Source organism: Myotis nattereri (genome assembly GCF_964212035.1).
Source record: "Myotis nattereri genome assembly, chromosome: 1".
Classification (NCBI taxonomy): Eukaryota; Metazoa; Chordata; class Mammalia; order Chiroptera; family Vespertilionidae; genus Myotis; species Myotis nattereri.
Window position 1 is genome coordinate 80,517,539 of NC_138075.1, and position 18,802 is coordinate 80,536,340.

Below are 18,802 nucleotides of genomic sequence, written 5' to 3' on the forward strand. Positions count from 1 at the left end.
TTCCAACCTTAAGGATCCCTGTGATTACATTGGGCCCACCTAGATACTCAGAACATTCTCCCTGTTTTAAGGTGAACTCATTAGCAACATTAATTGCATCTGCTACCTGAATTCCCCTCTGCAATGAAACTAACTTACTCACAGGTTCTGGGTATTAGATGTGGATATCTTTGAAAGGCCATTATTCTGATAACTGCAGATTTTTATCTAAAAGAAATGCAACTATGTTCATGATGCACTTGCACAGATTGTTTAAAGCAGCTTTATTTATAACTAGAGGCTCAGTGCATGGGATTCATGCACTGGTGGAGGGTGTGGCCTGCGGGGATTGGCTCCTTGTGGGAACACTGCTCATTCCGGGCCTCCAACTGTGGTAGCACACTGACTACAAGGAGGCAGCTCCTGTGTTGAGTGTCTGCCTCCTGGTAGTCAGTGCACATCATAGCGACTGGCCGACTGGTCGTTCTGGTCATTCTGCCATTTGGTCACTGGGCTTTTATGTATAAAGACTAGAGGCCAATGCACAGAAATTCTTGCAAGAGTAGGCCTTCCTTCCCCCTGCTGCCAGCATCAGGTTCCCTCCAGCACCCGGGACCTGAACTGCTTCCCTTGGGCCACCCTCAGGCACCTGGAACCTGGGCTGTTTCCCTCCTCTGGTTGCACACAGGCACTTGGGACCCGGGCTGGCTTCCCTCCATCCCCGTCTTCTTCAGGAAGGATGTCTGGAATGATGTCCAGAAGACATCATTAGGTCTAATTAGCATATTACCATTTTATTATTATACTTAAATCTTTTAGAAAAATGTAAATCAGATTTTTTTTCAGTTTCATTGAGTTATAATTGACAAAGTTGTAATAGGTTTAAAGTATAGAACACGAAATTTCCCTCCATGCCACAGTGGGGTTACACTTGTATGTAAAAAGCCAGAAGCCTCAATGGTGATCCCCTAAATAGAGTATGACGCTGCTCTAAAGACTTCTGTGCTGACAAACCTGATGTCACTTTGCAAGTACACCATGTGCTTCATAATGATACTTCAGTCAGTGATAGACCGCATATATGGCAGTGGTCTTATAAGATTATAATGGAGTTGAAAAAAAATCCCTATTTCCTAGTGACATTATAGCCCACTAATGCAGAGTAATGTATTACTCATGTTTGTGGGGAGGCTGGTATAAACAAACCCGCACTGTCAGTCATATAAAAGTAGAGCACATACAATTATATACAGTGCATAATACTTGATAATGATAATAATCTGTTACTGGTTCAAGTACTTACTATACTATGCTTATCAAGAAGCATGGTAAACATCAGAGTGTATTCCTTTTACTTATAAAAAAAATGTTTCCTGTAAAACAGTGTGCTGTGTTGTGCAAGCAGTAGCCTCATACATCTAATGTTTACCATGCTTCTTGATTGCATCATTTTCTCTTGTGCTTGATTTGATCTTGTGTTGTCTTATAAATTTAGTGTGGTTTAAGTGTACAGTGTTTATATAGTCTACAGCAGTGTACAGGAATGCTGTAGGCCTTCATATTCACTCACCACTCACTCACTGATTCACCCAGGGCAACTTATAGTTCTGTAAGCTCCATTCTTGTTACATTGTATACAGGTGCATTATTTTTAATCTTTTATACCATATTTTTACAGTATCTTTTCTATGTTTAGATATATAAGCATCAATGTGTTATAATAGATTACAGTATTCACTACAGTAACCTACTATACAGGTTTGTGGTCTGGGAGCAATAGGCTATGCCATATAGCTTAGGTGTGTAGTAGGCTCTACCATATAGATTTGTGTAAGTGCACTATATAATGTTTGCACAACGATGAAATTGCCTAGTATCCTTGTCATTAAACAGCAGATGCCTGTAGTGTCTCAGTGATTTAGAGCATTTACTGACTTGATCTCTCTCTCCAGGTTTTAGGCTTGGACCCCTAGTTAATTCTCTTTCTAGTTAACTTCCTTGGACAAGGTGCTGATGCAGAAAAGGTGGCAGAAATGACCTAGGAATGGGGTATTCCTGGGATAGCCTGCCTTAGCCAGTTTACTGAGGCATCTGTGATATAAGGTGCTAGTTAGTCAGCAATGAAGCACAATGAAGCAGAATCATGAAAGAAGGATGGTTTGGGTGGTGAGAAATGCTGAGAAAATAAATTCAATAGTAAGTACTATGCATATAATAGAACCAATCAAAACAGGTGAAAATGATATGAAAGGTCTCAGGCATACATCAATGGATGGGCTGCTGATGTAGAATCAACACTGAGCATTATAAATGTACAGCGTGGAAACACAGAGGAAGTAACAGTACTGCAGAATCAACATAAGCAATACTGAAATATCTAGAATAAAGCCAGAAGTCAGATGAGGAAGAAAGATAATAGTTACATTGGCTGCTAGCAAAGTACTGACATGGTGTTGATCATCACCATCATTTGTTGCATCTGACAAAGGCCAGTAGAAATGAAGCATTAGCAAAGAGGGCATTTACTTCACCTCTCTACCAATCTCAGATATAACTCTTCTTTAAAACTTAGTTCAAGTTACTTCTCTAAGAGAAATCTTTTGTGGCTAGGACTCCAGCTAGTTTGTTTAGTTTGTTCTTTTGTTCACTCATAGATCCACTTTCTTACTGGGTGCATATTGTGTGGTAGGCTGTGATATCCAAACCCTTCTCCTGGACAACCTGAAGCCATACCTCTGAACCTGACCTAGGTTCCTGGAGGCCTGTTCAGTTGTGGAGACGGGAAGGACTGACCTATGAATGCAGAGCATGGAAATGAGGCATCATCATGGAACAAAAGGAGAACAGTAACATGCACACAGGCATGCACAACAGCAGTGGGAAATTCAGGTGCAAGGTTATCAGATCAGTGCAGAAAGTCAGTAGGAGTCAACACTAGGAAAGAATCAATGCACATTTGCCTACAGCGTATACAGTGCTACTATTTTTTGACTCAGAAACCCTTTCAAAGTTACACATACTGTCATGAACCTCCTTAAATTTTTTGAAGTGATTTAACAATTTTGTGCAGTACCATCTGGCAGGATTCCAGTGGAGAAAGGACTATATGGGGACCACTCTTGTGTGAATTACTAAGTGGAGACAAGCAGCTATTGACTACAGATAAAAGACTACCAACCATACTCTCAGGGCATGAAAGGAAATGAATTCCTTTCTTTTTCTTTTTTTGCTCCATGGTTTGGCAAGTTCACTAGTTGACATGGAAAAGGTAAGAGGCTTTGCTTTAGCCATTTTACTGAGGGGTGAGTGGGGAGGAAGACAGAGAAAGATATAAAGATAGAGATTTCAGGGGTCTATATGAGAGAGGTAAGGAAAGGAGAGCAGAAGAAGAGAGTAGAGGAGAGAGAAGGGGAGGAGAGGAGAGGAGAGGAGAGGAGAGGAGAGGAGAGGAGAGGAGAGGAGAGGAGAGGAGAGGAGAGGAGAGGAGAGGAGAGGAGAGGAGAGGAGAGGAAGCCAGGAAATCTGCCATAGCCGTAGCTTTGACTATTAAGTGGTTCGGAGACAGTGACCAAGTAGTGGTATGGGGTGGGAGAGGGTTGTTAGCTCTCTATTCAGAGTTTCCATCATCTGGTTCCTCTTTGCTCCTATTGTTTTATTTGGGAGAAATGGTTTCCTAATTTTAAATAACATGCTATATAGTGGCAGCTTTAAAACAAGATCCACAGCCCCAGTTTTCAACCAGATTACCCCTAAAAGCCTTCTTAAGTGGTTTCTGTTTCTGCTCAAGGATGTAGAGAACTGAAAAGAGCATCTCTCCCACTCTCATAATACAAAATTAAATAAAGTGAGAACTGTAAATGTATGACTTTTTAAAACTCCATTTCCAGAGTATATAAAGAATTCTTAAAATTCGAGAATAAGAAAACAAAATATGGCCAGCTGACCCATCCAGTAAATAAATAATAAATACATATATTAATAAACTCAAAAGCTCTTAAACATTTTACCAAAGAAGATATACAGATGGTAAATAAAGACATAAAAATGTGACATTAGGGAAATGTAATTAAAACCTCAAGGTGATATGACTGCACGCCTATTGAAATATTTACAACAATAATTTTTCAGAGGTAATAACAAGTGTGGGTGAGGATGCAAAGCAATTGTTACTCTAAAACACTGCAGGTGAGAATGCAAGAAGTTTTTGCCATGCTAGGAATTAGTTTGGCACTTTCTTATAAACTTAAAACTACATTTGCCATTATGACCCAGCAATCCCACTCCTAGATATTAACCACAAACACAATAGAAACTCATTTTCACATAAATGTTTAATATCCACTTTATTCAAAATCATCAATAAATAGAAACAATTTAGATAGTCTTCATTCAACTGGTGAATGTATAAACAAACTATGGTATACAATGGTATCCTGATCAGCAATGAAAAAGAATGAAATTTTTCACATAAAAATATTGATTAACCTTTTAATAATTAGTTTATTTTCAGTTATAGTTGACATGTAATATATTAATTTCAGGTGTGCAACCTAGGGATTATACATTTATATACCTTATGAAGTGATCATCCTGATAAACCTAGTACCCATGTGACACCATATATAGTTTTTACAATATTATTGACTATATTCCCTGTGCTGTACTTTACATCTTCATGACTATTTGTATAACTGGCAATTTCTACTTTTAAATCCCTTTCACCTTTTTCACCCATCCCCCTAACCTCCCTTTCATCTGGCAGCCATCTATTCATTCTTTGTATATATGAGTTTATTGCTTTTTTGGTTTGTTCATTTTATTTTTGTTTTATAATTTTCACATATTAGTGAATTCATATTGTATTTGTCTTTCTCTGTCTGACTTCTCTACTTAAGAATACCCTCCAGGTCCATCCATGTTGTTGGAAATGGCAAGATTTCATTTTTTTCTTTATGGCTAAGTAATATTCCTTTGTGTACATGTATCATATCTCCTTTATTCATTCATCGATTAATGGACACAGGTTGCTTTCATATCTTTGCTATTGTAAACAATGCTGCAATGATCACAGGATGCATATATCTTTTCGAAATAGTGTTTTTTGGAATAAATTGGGTCATATGGTGGTTCTGTTTTTAATTTTTTGAATAACATCCATGCTGTTTTCCATAGTGTCTGTAACAATTTACAATCCCACCAATATTACATGCGGATTTCCTTGTATCCACATCCTCACCAACATTTTTTGTTGTTGATTTATTGATGATAGTCATTCTGACAATTTTGAGTTGATATATCATTATGGTTTTAATTTGCATTTTCCTCATGTTCAGTGACATTGAATCTCTATATATAAATAGCCAGGGGCCATCACACCAGAAACCACAAAATGGATGACCAAACAGGCTGAGTGGGGTGACAAGGCTGGCAGGGGAGTTAGTGAGGGATGACTAAACGACTGAGCAGCAGGCTGCATGGGGAGACCAGGCCAGTGGGGGGTGGGGGTGGGGGCAGTTGGAGGCAACCAGGCCAGTGGGGGGGAGCAGAGAAGGGCAACCAGGCTGGCAAGGGGGGCAGTTGGAGGTGACCAGGCTGGCAGGGTGGGCAGTTTGGGGCAACCAGTCCAGCAGAGGGGGGAAGTTTGGGGGACCAGGCCAGTGAGGGGGGCAGTAAGGGGCGACCATGCTGGTGGGAGGGCAGTTAGGGGTGACCAGGATGGCAGGGGGGGGCAGTTGAGGTCGACCAGGCCAGCAGGGGGGAAGTTAGGGGTGATCAGGTCAGCAGGCAGGCTGGCAGGGGGGCCAGTTAGGAGTGATCAGGGAGGCAGGCAGGTGAGCAGTTAGGAGCCAGCGGTCCCGGATTGTGAGAGGGATGTCTGACTGCCGGTTTAGGCCCGATCCTGGGGATCTGGGGGGTCATGGATTGGAGAGGGTGCAGGCTAGCCTGAGGGAACCCACCTTGTGCATGAATTTTGTGCACTGGGCCTCTAGTATGTTTATAAATGTATATTGGCCATCTGTATGTCCTCTTTGGAGAAATGTATATTTAGGTGATATTTCTTAATTATAAAGCATATCCCCCAAATATTTATCGATTGCAGATGAAAAAAAAAAAAAAAAAAGGAAAATTCACAGTAAAGAAACCTGACAGAAACTAAGTAATCAAGTAATATTACCAGGTATATATATTGATATCGTCTAGTCCAGCCGTGGGCAAACTACTGCCTGCGGGCCGGATTTGGCCCGTTTGAAATGAATAAAACTATTGAAAAAAAAGACCGTACCCTTTTATGTAATGATGTTTACTTTGAATTTATATTAGGTCACACAAACACTCCATTGTTCCGGCCCTCAGGTCCAGTTTAAGAACCCATTGTGGCCCTTGAGTCAAAAAGTTTGCCCACCCCTGGTAGTCCCTGAAGGGTAGACGGCACCTCATGTTATCTTTCCCAATACTGTGTAACTTCAATCTAATAATTAGAACACAAAATTAAAGGTCATGAAAGACAAGAAAAGACTGTTAAATTGTCACAGATTAGAGGAGATCAAGGAGACTTGACAACTAAATTCAATGTGAGATCCTGGATTAAATCCTGGAACAGAAAAAAGGGCTTTTATGGAAAATCGGTGGCCTCACTAAAGTCTCTAGTTTAATTTACAGTATTGTGCCAATGTTAATTACCTTTGATAATTATTCTATGATTAGATAAGGGTAAGATAGGTGAAAGGCATGCTGGGTATTCCCTGTACTACTTTGTAAATTTTCTGTAAGTCTAAAATTATAGACAAATAATTTTTAATGACAAAAACTCTATACTTCAGTTTGAAGTGTCATTAAAGATATACAATGACGAAAGCATACAAAAACTTTCCATGACCTTGTTTAGCATTCTTTGTTTTATACTTCAAAAATCAATGAGCTGATTTCTATAATTTCAACTTTTTTAATGGTGAGATAAAAGGAAAGGTTTTTAAACTGCAATTTTCAAGCTCTTCTCTTCAAGTAACAGATTGCGGGTGTAGAAAGTTTTTCCCCCATAAATGAAAAGCCAAATTAGATATAATCATCACTAGATTTTATCTATTTAACTTTAATTTCAAAGTACTAGAGGCATCTTTTGATGCTGAGCAGAATTTCTTTCAGCAGAATTTTGAATAGATAAATGTAACTTATGGAATTGGATCTTGTGTGGATCACATTGAGGCAAATTTGCAGTTATTATTATTTCTATACTTCTCCTCAATTAGGCTTTCTTTCTATGAGCTCTATGCAGTTGTTCATCATGGGTATAAATTAAATAATATGTTATTATTAAAAACAAAACCACCATATAACTGTAAAAATAATCACGATGGCACCAACATTTATTGAATGAGAAATCAACTAAATAATGAAGTAATCAAAAACTTCATTTTATTTGGGGTATACTAACTGCTATAAATTTTTATCTCATAAGTCTTCATAGGTTCTCCAATTATTCCATTTTAAATGAAGTGTATATTTTTCCATTGTTTGATTAAAATAATAAAAAATAGGAAAATGACATTGCTGACTTTAACATCTCACGGAATAATGTTAAATTTCTGAATACTCACAAACCATGGCTTGAAAACACAGGCCTAGTGAATAGGAGGAGGTGATGCAACCATTTTGAATTCTGTTTATACAGAAAAAAATACAAAAAAATAAAAAAGTCAATTTTGTATCATTTAAGATATTTTTAACTGCAGATAATATGACAAAAAGCCCTGAGGCAGGTAGCTCCAGATTTCACTTCATGCACTTAATGAAGACCTAGAAACTTCAGCTTCTTTATATATTTCTGCTGCCACATTTTCCTACAGAATTTCCAGACTTAACAATGCCCAAAGAAAGAAGTCTGTTCTCTGTCACTTTTTAAATGTGAAGAATCCTACTGGGAGTTTCTCACCACACAGTTGACATCCTTTCATGTCTTGTTGGCTAGAATTATGTCTCCCTCCCACCTTTTTTTTTTAAATCCCTAAACCAATTACTGGCAGTGAACCAATATAGTAAACTAGGATTGACTCTGAATTGAGAATATAGTAACTTTCCCTGAAAGCTGAATACTTAGATAAAACTAGTTTGTGTTGACAAGAACGACTGGGTTAATGGGTATTGAGTGGGCAGCTTACTGTGCCTACTAAAAGTGTCTTTTGGAAAGCACTTAAGTTTACAAAATTGCACAGGGAGGGGAATGCATAAGTGCAGAAGTGAGAGAAATATACCCCAAATTTTATGAGTGCACCCAAACGAGGAATATTGGAGGCTTATGCCATCAGAGATGGCTTCCTGGAAAAGGGACACATGAGCTGATGGGGACTTGGAGTAGTAAAGACACATGAGATCAAGAAGGGCCTCCTCTTCTCTGCCAAAGAGGGTGTGACCTGCTCTAGAACTGATGGGAGGCCTCTGGAGGACTTCAAACAGAAGGGGCATTGTGAAATTTGCTTTTAAGAAAGATTGCGCTATACATATAGCAAGGATAGTCACTCCTCTCTCTGACCTTTCATGTTCTTTATTATCTGTTCTTATTATTTAGGACTTAGCCTTCATGTTCTGATATGAGCTAGTTTTCATGTAACACACTTATGTAACAGCAACCAAATTAGAAACATTATGAGCATCTTAAAAGGCCCCGCCTGCTCCCTTCCAAGGACAATTGCTATCCTGACATTAATCGGAATAAATTTGTTTTGCTTGTTTATTAGTTTCTATAAAAGAAATTAAATAGTATGCATTCTTTTTTATTGTTGATACTATTACAGATGTCCCCCATTTCCCTCCCACTTTGCCCCCCTCCACCACACTACTGTCTGTGTCCATGGGCTATGCATGTATGCATATGTGTTCTTTGGTTAATCTCTTCCAGTCCCCTCCACCTCTTCCCCTCTGAAATTCACCAGTCTGTTCCACGCAACCATGCCTATAGTCCTATTTTGATTGTCAGTTTATTTTGTTCATTAAATTCCACATATAAATGAGATCATATGGTATTTTTCTTTGGCTGGCTTATTTCGCTTAGCATAATAACCTCTAGCTCTATCCATGCTGTGCAAAAGGTAAAAGTTCCTTCTTTTTAAAAGTCATGTAGTATTCCATTGTGTAAATGTACCACAGCCTTTTTTTATCAACTCATCTACTAATGGGCACTTGGGTCATTTCCAGATCTTAGCTATTGTGAACAATGCTGTGAACATAGAGATGCATATATTCATTCTGATTGGTATTTTAGAGTTCTTAGGATATATTCAAATGGCAATTCCATTTTAATTTTTTTGAGGAAAATCCATACTGTTTTCCATAGTGACAGGTATATAGAACAATGGAACAGAACAGAGATCCCAGAAATCAACCCATGCCTTTATGGTCAATTAATATTTGACAAAAGAATCAAGGGGAGTAAAACAGTCCCTTCAATAAATGGTGTTGGGAAAACTGGACTGGTACAAACAGAAAAAAAATTGAAACAAGATCACAAACTTACACAATACGCAAGAATAAACTCAAAATGGATAAAAAAGTTAAATGTAAGTCATGAAATCATAAAAATCCTGAAAGAAAGCATAAGCAGCAAAATCTCAGACATCTCTCATAGCAATATTTTTGCTGATATATCTCCTATGGCAAAGGAAATTGAGGAGAAAATAAACAAATGGGACTACATTAAAATAAAAAGCTTCTGCACAGCAAAAGAACCATCATCAAAATGAAAAAGGAACCCACTGTATGAGAGAACATATTCACCAATGATACATCTGATCAGAAGTTAATTTCCAAAATATATAAAGAACTTATAAACTCAACACCAGGAAGACATCCCAATTAAAAAATTGGCAAAGAAGCTGAATAGACACTTCTCCAAAGTGGACATACAGATGGCCAATAGATGTATGAAAAAAATGCTCAACATCACTAATTATCAGAAAGATGCAAATTAAAACTACAGTGAGGTATCACCTCACACCAGCCAGAATGGCTATCATCAAAAAATCAACGAACCAGTGCTAGCAAGGATGGGAGGATAAGGGAACCCTAGTGCACTGCTGGTGGGAATACAGACTGGTGTAGTAGTTGTTCTCTTGTGTCTGCCTTTTTAAGGAGGGGAGTGTAGAGTCTGGTTCACATGGATTAATAACTCTTATGTAAATCTAGTGAAATCCAGAAATAAATGTTGAAAATTTGATTTGGAGTCATGGTAGGAGAAATGGTTTAAAACAGTCGCTCTGAAATGGGATGAACTTGCATGTATATCCTTGTTCTGCTACTTGAAAGAGTTTTGACCCTGGGCAATTATTTGATTCTCTACCTTCAGTTAATTCACTTGTAAAATATAGTTACTAATAGTACTACCTCATAGTGGGGTTTATATAAGGTGATACGTGTAAAGTGTTTAGCACTGTGTTAAGATCAAGATACAGAGTAAGCATTAGTAACTAGTAACATTATTATTTGTGATTACTTAGAAAGAAACAACATACTCACTATTAACTAAGATAAGTGATTAGCAATCAATCTCACCATAAAACAACAAGAACAACAAGTGGAATACGAGTCTTAAAAATCAGAGGCCAGATATAGAGTGTATCTTGAAGTTGGCCAGGCATTTGATAAAGATTCTCATGATATTGTAGACGAGATATGGGAATTGGTCGTTTTCAAAACATAGTAGGCATTAGGTTCCAAATCATGAACTATATCAGAATCACCAGTGTTCTACTAAAAATAAAGATGACTTGACCTTTAACCCATCATAAATCAAATGAATTAAAATGCCCCCAGATTTTCTCCAGGAATCCACACTTTGATCAAGCTCCCTGTGTGAATCTGACCTGCTGCCAAGTTTTAACTCTGAATTCTACTGCATGATGCTAAAGGACAAGTGCTCCATCCTCGATGCTTTTATAGCTTTAATGATGACTCAGTGCCTGGCATATTACAGATGTTCAATAAATATTTACTTGTGGAACTGTGAAAGAAATCTCTGGAACATGCACATTGCTATCTTATTCAACTTTTTTATTAGCAATTTGAGTGATTTTTGAAGGTATACTTGACAAATTTACCAATGGCAGAAAAAGTAGAGCATATCAAAGACGAATACAAAGTTTAAAAAAATAAAACCACTGCTTAATCAGCATTTCATGTAAAATGGAACCAAGAATCTAGTTGCCCACACGTTGTGACCAAACATATGACAAAGGTTATCAGCAAAAATCAATATCGTTAGCTACATCAAGCAACGCAGCACAGCTTTGAATTCATCTATTCCAGGGGTAAGTTAACAACTTGGCTAAATATGGTCCCCTGCTTCTTTTTGCAAATAACATTTTGTTGGAACACAGCCACAACTATTTGCTTCTATATTGGCGATGGCTACTTTTGCACTACAACAGCAGAGTTGAGTATTTGCATCTGAGATCATATAGCCTACAAAGCTGAAAATATTTACTCTCTGGCCCTTAGCAGAAACATTTGTCAGCTCCTATTCTACTCAAATCACACTTTCCCCATCTTCCTTAGTGATAGGACCTACCACTGTTATCTGAGCATGTAGCCTTGATCAAAGACTGAATTTTTTGGTGTCCTTTGCATCAGGCCTTTCATGTGACTATATTCTGGACAGTGAGACATATGTAGAAGTATAATATTTCTGCTTTCTGAAATCTTTTTTAAAAGATAGCTCCTTTACCCTTCATGCTGGTTGGAAATTAAACCTAAGAACTGGAGTTCAAACTTATGGGCCCATGCAGATAAAGGCCTCCGTTTGGCAGCCTGGACCTGAAAGGGCCTCAGTCGTTGAGTACCTGAGGACTTTGTGGAATTTCCATAATAACCCTTCACTGCTACTGGGAAACATTTTTCTTTTTTCTTTTTTTTTTTTTTGCATAAAATAAAAAAAATATTGGTGTGTTTAGACCACTGTTTGTTCTGATGTTCTGTCACTTGCATATGAATCTGTCCTAACAGATACAATTGTTTAATGTCCAAACATTAGAACTGATTCTGCTAGTTTAACCACATGCGGAGATTTTCTTGCCTTTGTAAGTTACAGAACTCTCCATGACTGGAGGGTTTTAAGCAGATTCTGAATAACCACCTGTCAGACCAGTGACGCTGAGTTCCCTGAATTGGATGGAGGTTAAACTATATGACCTCCAAGAGTCTAAGCTGGGTATTCCTGGACTACATTTTTCTTTATTAATGGAAAGTGTTAAATGGGTTCTTAGTTCAAGCACTTAAAATGATTAAAGTAACCAGCCAGAAAGCCAAGCTGCCAACATGGAAAGTGCAGAGTGAGTAAAATATCAGCACAATTTTAACTTTCTCTTTGCAGCAAAGCAACGAGTCAGATGGTACTTTAGGCTCTCCTTGAGGAAAGCGCTGACACTATATCAGATGACAGACCCCCTATCCAATCAGTTGGAGCTGTCCACTTACATAGAAATGCTGGGAAGGGAACACTATCGTTACTCCGCATAGGTGGTCACTTTCTGCATACAATGTGTACTTGATTATTTTTACAAATGATAGTTAAGTTGAGCCCAGCATGAATACAGATAAATCTAAATAACCTTATGTATCCTCTGTTAAATAAAAATTAATGAATAGAAAATTTCTTTGACTCATAGATGATAATAATCAGGGATTATGTGACTCTGAATAAAATATACCTTCTCTTTGTTGATGGCTCTTTATTTTAATTTTTGAAGGTTTAACATACATCACTTAGTTTTACCTAAAGCTATCTACTCTAGTATTATATACATATCAATAATAATAAAAGCATAATATGCTAATTAGACCGGACATCTTTCTGGATGACCTTTGGGATGAAGCTGGGGCTGCGAGGGAAGGCCAGGTCCCGGTGCCAGAGGGAAGCTGGTGCTGGCAGTCGGGGGAAGGAAGGTCTAGTCTTGCACGAAATTCATGCCCAGTGGGGTGGGGGGGGCGGTGTCCCCATCCCAGCCTACACCCTCTCCAATCTGGGACCCCTCGGGGGGATGTCTGACTGCTGGCCTGATCACCCCCTAACTCAGCCGTGGGCAAGCTACAGCCCACAGGCTGGATCCGGCCCTTTTGAAATGAATAAAACTAAAAAAAAAAAAAAACAAAAAAAAAAACAGTACCCTTTTATGTAATGATGTTTACTTTGAATTTATATTAGTTCACACAAACACTCCATCCATGCTTTTGTTCCGGCCCTCAGGTCCAGTTTAAGAACCCATTGTGGCCCTTGAGTCAAAAAGTTTGCCCGCCCCTGCCCTAACTGCTCCCCCCTGCCGGCCTGATCGCCCCTAACCTCCTCGGCCTCAGCGCCCCCCACTGTGGCTTTGTCCGGAAGATGTCTGGTCTAATTAGCATATTACCCTTTTATTAGTATAGATATGTGTGTGTGTGTGTGTGTGTGTGTGTAAGCATATATATGTGTGTATAAATATCCATCTTATTGGTTCTGTTTATCTGGAGAAACCTGATTAATACACTAGTACTTTAAATAAAAATGCTGTGAGATTTCTTTCCCAGCCTTTCTCCAGTTATGATATGGATTGCTTATATAGATACTGTCAGGAAGATTTAACCTAAACTTACCAACATTCTTTGGGTTGACTATAATTAAGATTTTTTAATTGATATATACATTATCATAATGTTGGGACTAAAAGGTTATACTCAGACTGATATACATATATATATAACTTCAGTCATGACCACTATTGCTGACTGTCCACAGGTCTTTTTCAGCCTTCTCCTTATGGAGTACTTGCTATTTTATTTCCAGTGGTAGCTCCTATGAAAAGGGAGCTAGCCAGTTCAGAATATAGGATCAGAGAATAAATTACATCTTAGAAACAATTAAAAATACCAGATAAAGGCTTTATTATTCCCATGAAGCAATAAAATATTATAAATTTAAAGAAAGCAGGTCATTGCCCTATAAGAAATGCTAATTAAAAGACATATACCAACTCTAAAGAAAAAAAGTTAAAAAGAAAACCTAAAGACAGATGGTGCTCTGTCTCTCTCTCTCTCTTTAACAACTTATAATACCACTACTTTGACTTGGTTTTCTTAATTCTACATACAACTAAATTTTTAAAAGCTTAATAATTCTCATTACAGTTATCTCTTTACCCACCTATTTTTCTGGAAAGTAAGAAGGTCAGGAATATCTCTGGAGGAAAACGGAATATAAAAGAGAATCACCACAAAACAGAGAGCAGGATCCTTTCAGAAATGGAGCAATAGGAACAAAAACTAGAATATTGCTTCCATTCACATTTCCATGGCCATTTTTCAATTCAGCCACTAAATAATTTTTGCTACTTTCTTTCCAGTGCTCATGCCTCTGTTCACAGATTTCCTTCTTACCACATTGGTTCCATTATAAATACTCATTAAGATAGTTGCAATGATAAAAATAACATTGTTTTGATGAGTCAAGATTTAGGGACAGGCAACTAAGGGAACGTTGAGATGCAGTTAGTTTAGGTGTGATGTCCTGATGAACCCTAGGAAGACACTTAAAGAAATAGGTAGAAAGAGACAACAGAAATATTTTAGATATTTCTCTGTAAAAAAAATGAGATGAAAAGAGGAAAGAAAAACAACCTTCAAGTCTTTGCTGCGGCAAGGTCTAGTTGTTACTATGTTTAAAAAGGACTAAAATTGATTATAATACATCCATCTAAAAGAGGTGAGAAAAAAAGTACATTAATTAGACTTCATGGTGTGCAGTTCTAAATGTGTGGTTTTAAGATATGTGAAGAAATATTTTCACTTTCACACACATTAAATGATCTGACACTGTAGCTATTTTTGAAATATCTTATTTCATTATTAACATTAATAGTATTCTTTTACAACTTTCAGAGCAATTTTACATTGATTATTTCATGAGGTTTCTATGCAATAGGAAGCATAGAAATGCTTTTAGTTTGTGTAACACTTAAATTATCTTATTTGATACAGTCCTACTATACAGTTCCTTTTACTCATTCTATTCACTCACTATCAAAACCTTTGAACTTGTATTTTTCTGGCCACAAAACTCTGCTTACACACATCTGCCAACTTCTTCACCTGGAGGATTTCTAATTCATCCTTTAAAACTGGCCACTGCAAGGACTGGCCTTCCTCAGCTGGATGTGTATGTTTGTGTATGTGTGTGGAGGTAGGTGGAAGTCTTCAGGAGGGCAGAAACTGGTCATAGCACCTTTGCTTGAGGTCGACCAGTAGGCTTTGGCTTCAGTGGCTCCTCCTTTACAATACCCAAGCTTCCTTAATGAGCCAAACCCAGATTCTCATGAGGGAAATCACATCTAAATAACAACAGCTTTTGCTGTGGGACTCAGTTTAGCTGAGGGACCCAATTTTGATAAGGTACACCATAGCTATGCAGACATGGGATGGCTAATGAATTGACAATTTTTCAAATTTCAAAAAATTATAATACATTTAATTTTACTGAAATTTAATTATAACAAAAAACCTGTAGTAAGCCTGAAAAAAAAAATGCTTGAACTTTAACGTCTTCAATACAATAGATGTTAGTTCCTACAAGTTTTTTTTCTGAAGTTATGATTTATAGCTGGAGTTCAATTTTGTTTAAACTGCCTATTACTTAAATAGCTTAAGCTTCCAAGGTGTAAAGCTGACTCAGATGTATCATAGGAATCAGAAGAGAGTGCTTATGTCTATTAAAGATCAAAAATTTGAAACCTTTTTTTTTTTAATTTTTAAAGAACAACTTTTAAAACTTACATTTCCTTTCAGGATGATTTTCCAAAAGAAATTAATTGACAAAGGTTGGTCTATAAACATAATGTTCTATAAAAGAGATAAATTATCTTCAGAGTAACAAAGAAATACATCATGGAGAACTGATTAGAGACTGTATCTATTATAAATCCCAAATGACTATGCATTGATTCAAGCATCTGTCAGTCTTCTCTAAATTACTAGACTAGTGGGTTAGTGTTTCCTGTTCAGGACTCTGAGTTATACATGTTCACCAAATGCTCAGATTCAGGTAACATTTTACCTTTTTTTATGTATGAATAGTGACCTAACACAGGTTTTCTTTTTTTCTCTTAGAATTTTTAATTCCCACTTCTTTTCTTATTTATAGAAAAGGAATATGCCTTCTTCTCTTCATCATTAATCATGATCATCTTAATCATAAAATGTGTGTAATGCTATCAATTTTATTCTTGAGAATATGTTTCATAGAGCTAACTGATGTTTGGTTCTAATTTGTACCAATTTAACTTGTAAATTTACATCTGTACCAATTTCATTTGTAAATCATGAATCTTAATCTAACATTCATTACTTTCTCATTTTTTTTTAAAAAAAATAACCAGTCATTTTCTATTTTGTCTTTTTAATGCATGCATTTGATGTTTTTGGACAGATGCACACACTCATGAAACTTTGTTTTGTCTTAACAGTCATGATAATTGTATTTTCCCTGCTAAGTGATTGCTTTGAAAATGTATATGAATACAATTCTGACCAATGAGAAATAAGAGTAAATATGCTAATGGTTCTGGAATAGTTTTATTCACTGACTAAAAGTAGAGAGAAAGGGCTAGCATAGAGGAAGAATTTTTTTTTTTTTTTCCTTTGTCGTTTTGGCCATCTTCTAATCCTGGGAGCAACATTTTAGAAGGTGGCAGAGTAGAAAGTTGAAAATAAATTAGATCTTTGGTGAAAAGAAACTGAACCAATGAATTAATCTACCCTGGAGCCTTGCTAACTCAGAATGCTCTGATTCTTGAAATAATACATTTTCTTTATTGTTTAAACCAGTTGAGTTAAGACTTTCTGCTACTTATAGCCAAAGGCATCCTAACTAATTAGCTGACAGTTCAGAATTTTATTTCATTGGAATCCTAGGTTTGTTCCCCAGCTCTTTGTCTCTCATGTCTTACTTTTTTATTCTTTTTCTGTTTTGCTTAATTTTATTTTCGAATACGTTTTCTTTTGTCTGAAAGAGTGCTTATGACCTGCACTTACTGAGTCATTGCATGCTTGAAAATATAACTGTGGTCACCTCCCCACTTCCCCCGCTTGCGCCCTCCTCTCTGCTGGGCCACTGGACAAGGAAACCCCCGCCGCACGCACGGGGCCCTGCGCATAGCTGCAGGACTAGGCGACCTGCCGGGCTCCCCGGGGGTGGGGCACGCGGAACCCAGCCCAACCGCTGGGCCCCGGGAGGGAGGGGACCTCTTCCAGCTTCAGGTGTGGGAGCTCCAGGTCCGCCCACCTGGGAGGAAGCGCTGTGGCATCCAGGCAGCCCCGCCCGCGCCTCCCCCGAGGATCTCAGGGGAAGACAGTCCCATGCAGCTGTCACCACCCTCCTTGTGGTCCTGGGAGCCTTCTGGGAATGCCGGGCTGCAGGGAACAGCTGAGCAATGACATTTTCTTTCTTTCTTTTTTTTTAAAAAATATATATTTTATTGATTTTTTTACAGAGAGGAAGGAGAGGGATAGAGAATTAGAAACATCAATGAGAGAGAAACATCGATCAGCTGCCCCCTGCACACCCCCTACTGGGTATGTGCCTGCAACCAAGGTAGATGCTCTTGATCGGAATCGAACCTGGGACCCTTCAGTCCGCAGGCCTACTCTCCATCCACTGAACCAAACTGGTCAGGGCCATTTTCTTTTTTTAAAAAAATATATTTTTATGGATTTCAGAATGAATGGGAGAGGGAGAGAGAGAATCAGGGATCGGCTGCCTCCTGCGCACCCCTGGGGGACCAGCCGCAACTCCCCTATCCGGGCCTCTGGGTTCACTGGACCGCGCACTGCATTTCCTTCCGGGAGCATCTGCCTCAGCGGGGTTGCTCTTGGCAGTGCGGGTTGATGTAGGGCGAGATGCTGGGGGGAAGGCCCCCGGGGGCCTCCAGAGCAGTTCTCTCCCAACCACTTCCTGCTCCCACTCCAAGGGGTACAGGTGAGGGTGGCATCCGAGAGGAGTGGTCCCTACTGGCCAACCACTTGCCCCCTGGGAGCCTGGCGGGAGTGCTGGAAGCCGATCGCTGCAGGGAAGAAACATCTGTACAGCATCTGTTTCAAGGGACCTGGCGTATATGGCATACTGTTCTTAATATGTTTGCTCCCCTTCTTGGCGCTATGTGTTTTAACCAAGGTCACCTCTCCAAGAAAGGTTGTTTCCCCAGGTAGGGATTTTTCCCTGAAGTTAGGGAGGGAATAAAACCCCTTAACTAAGTGCCAGGCGGGTAGTTAATCACTTTAACTAGGAACAATCACGTTTAAGCTACATAATCTTTACTCCCTGGAATGGAGATAAAAAAAACGCCCTAACCTTTGGCATAGAAATTGATAGGATTAAAATCAACTGGTATAAATACAGATGTAACAAGACAATAAAAAACAGAACCTGGCTGGAGATCCTGGCTAGAACCTGGCTAGAGAACCTGACTAGGCTGCTGATCACCTGAATGCTGTCTCCGTCCACATCTTTGGGAACCCTTGGACCTGCTGGGGCTGGACACCAATACCAGAGGGATTCTCAAAGGGGTGCCAGCTGGGCTGGTCAAGGCGGACAAAGAGGGGGGCAGGCGGAGGCTGCGGCGACTCGTCCTGTCCTGAGAGGAATGAGAGCCCCATCACCTGTGACCTGCATGGCCATCTGCCCCGCCATCTCCCTGCCCGTGGTGACCATGACCTGTCCTCTGCTCTGTGCATGCGTGACTGAGGCGTTGCCAGGGCGACCGGTGGAAGCCAGGCCTGGCTGCAGTGCGCACTCTCCCAGCCTCTCACAGTCCGT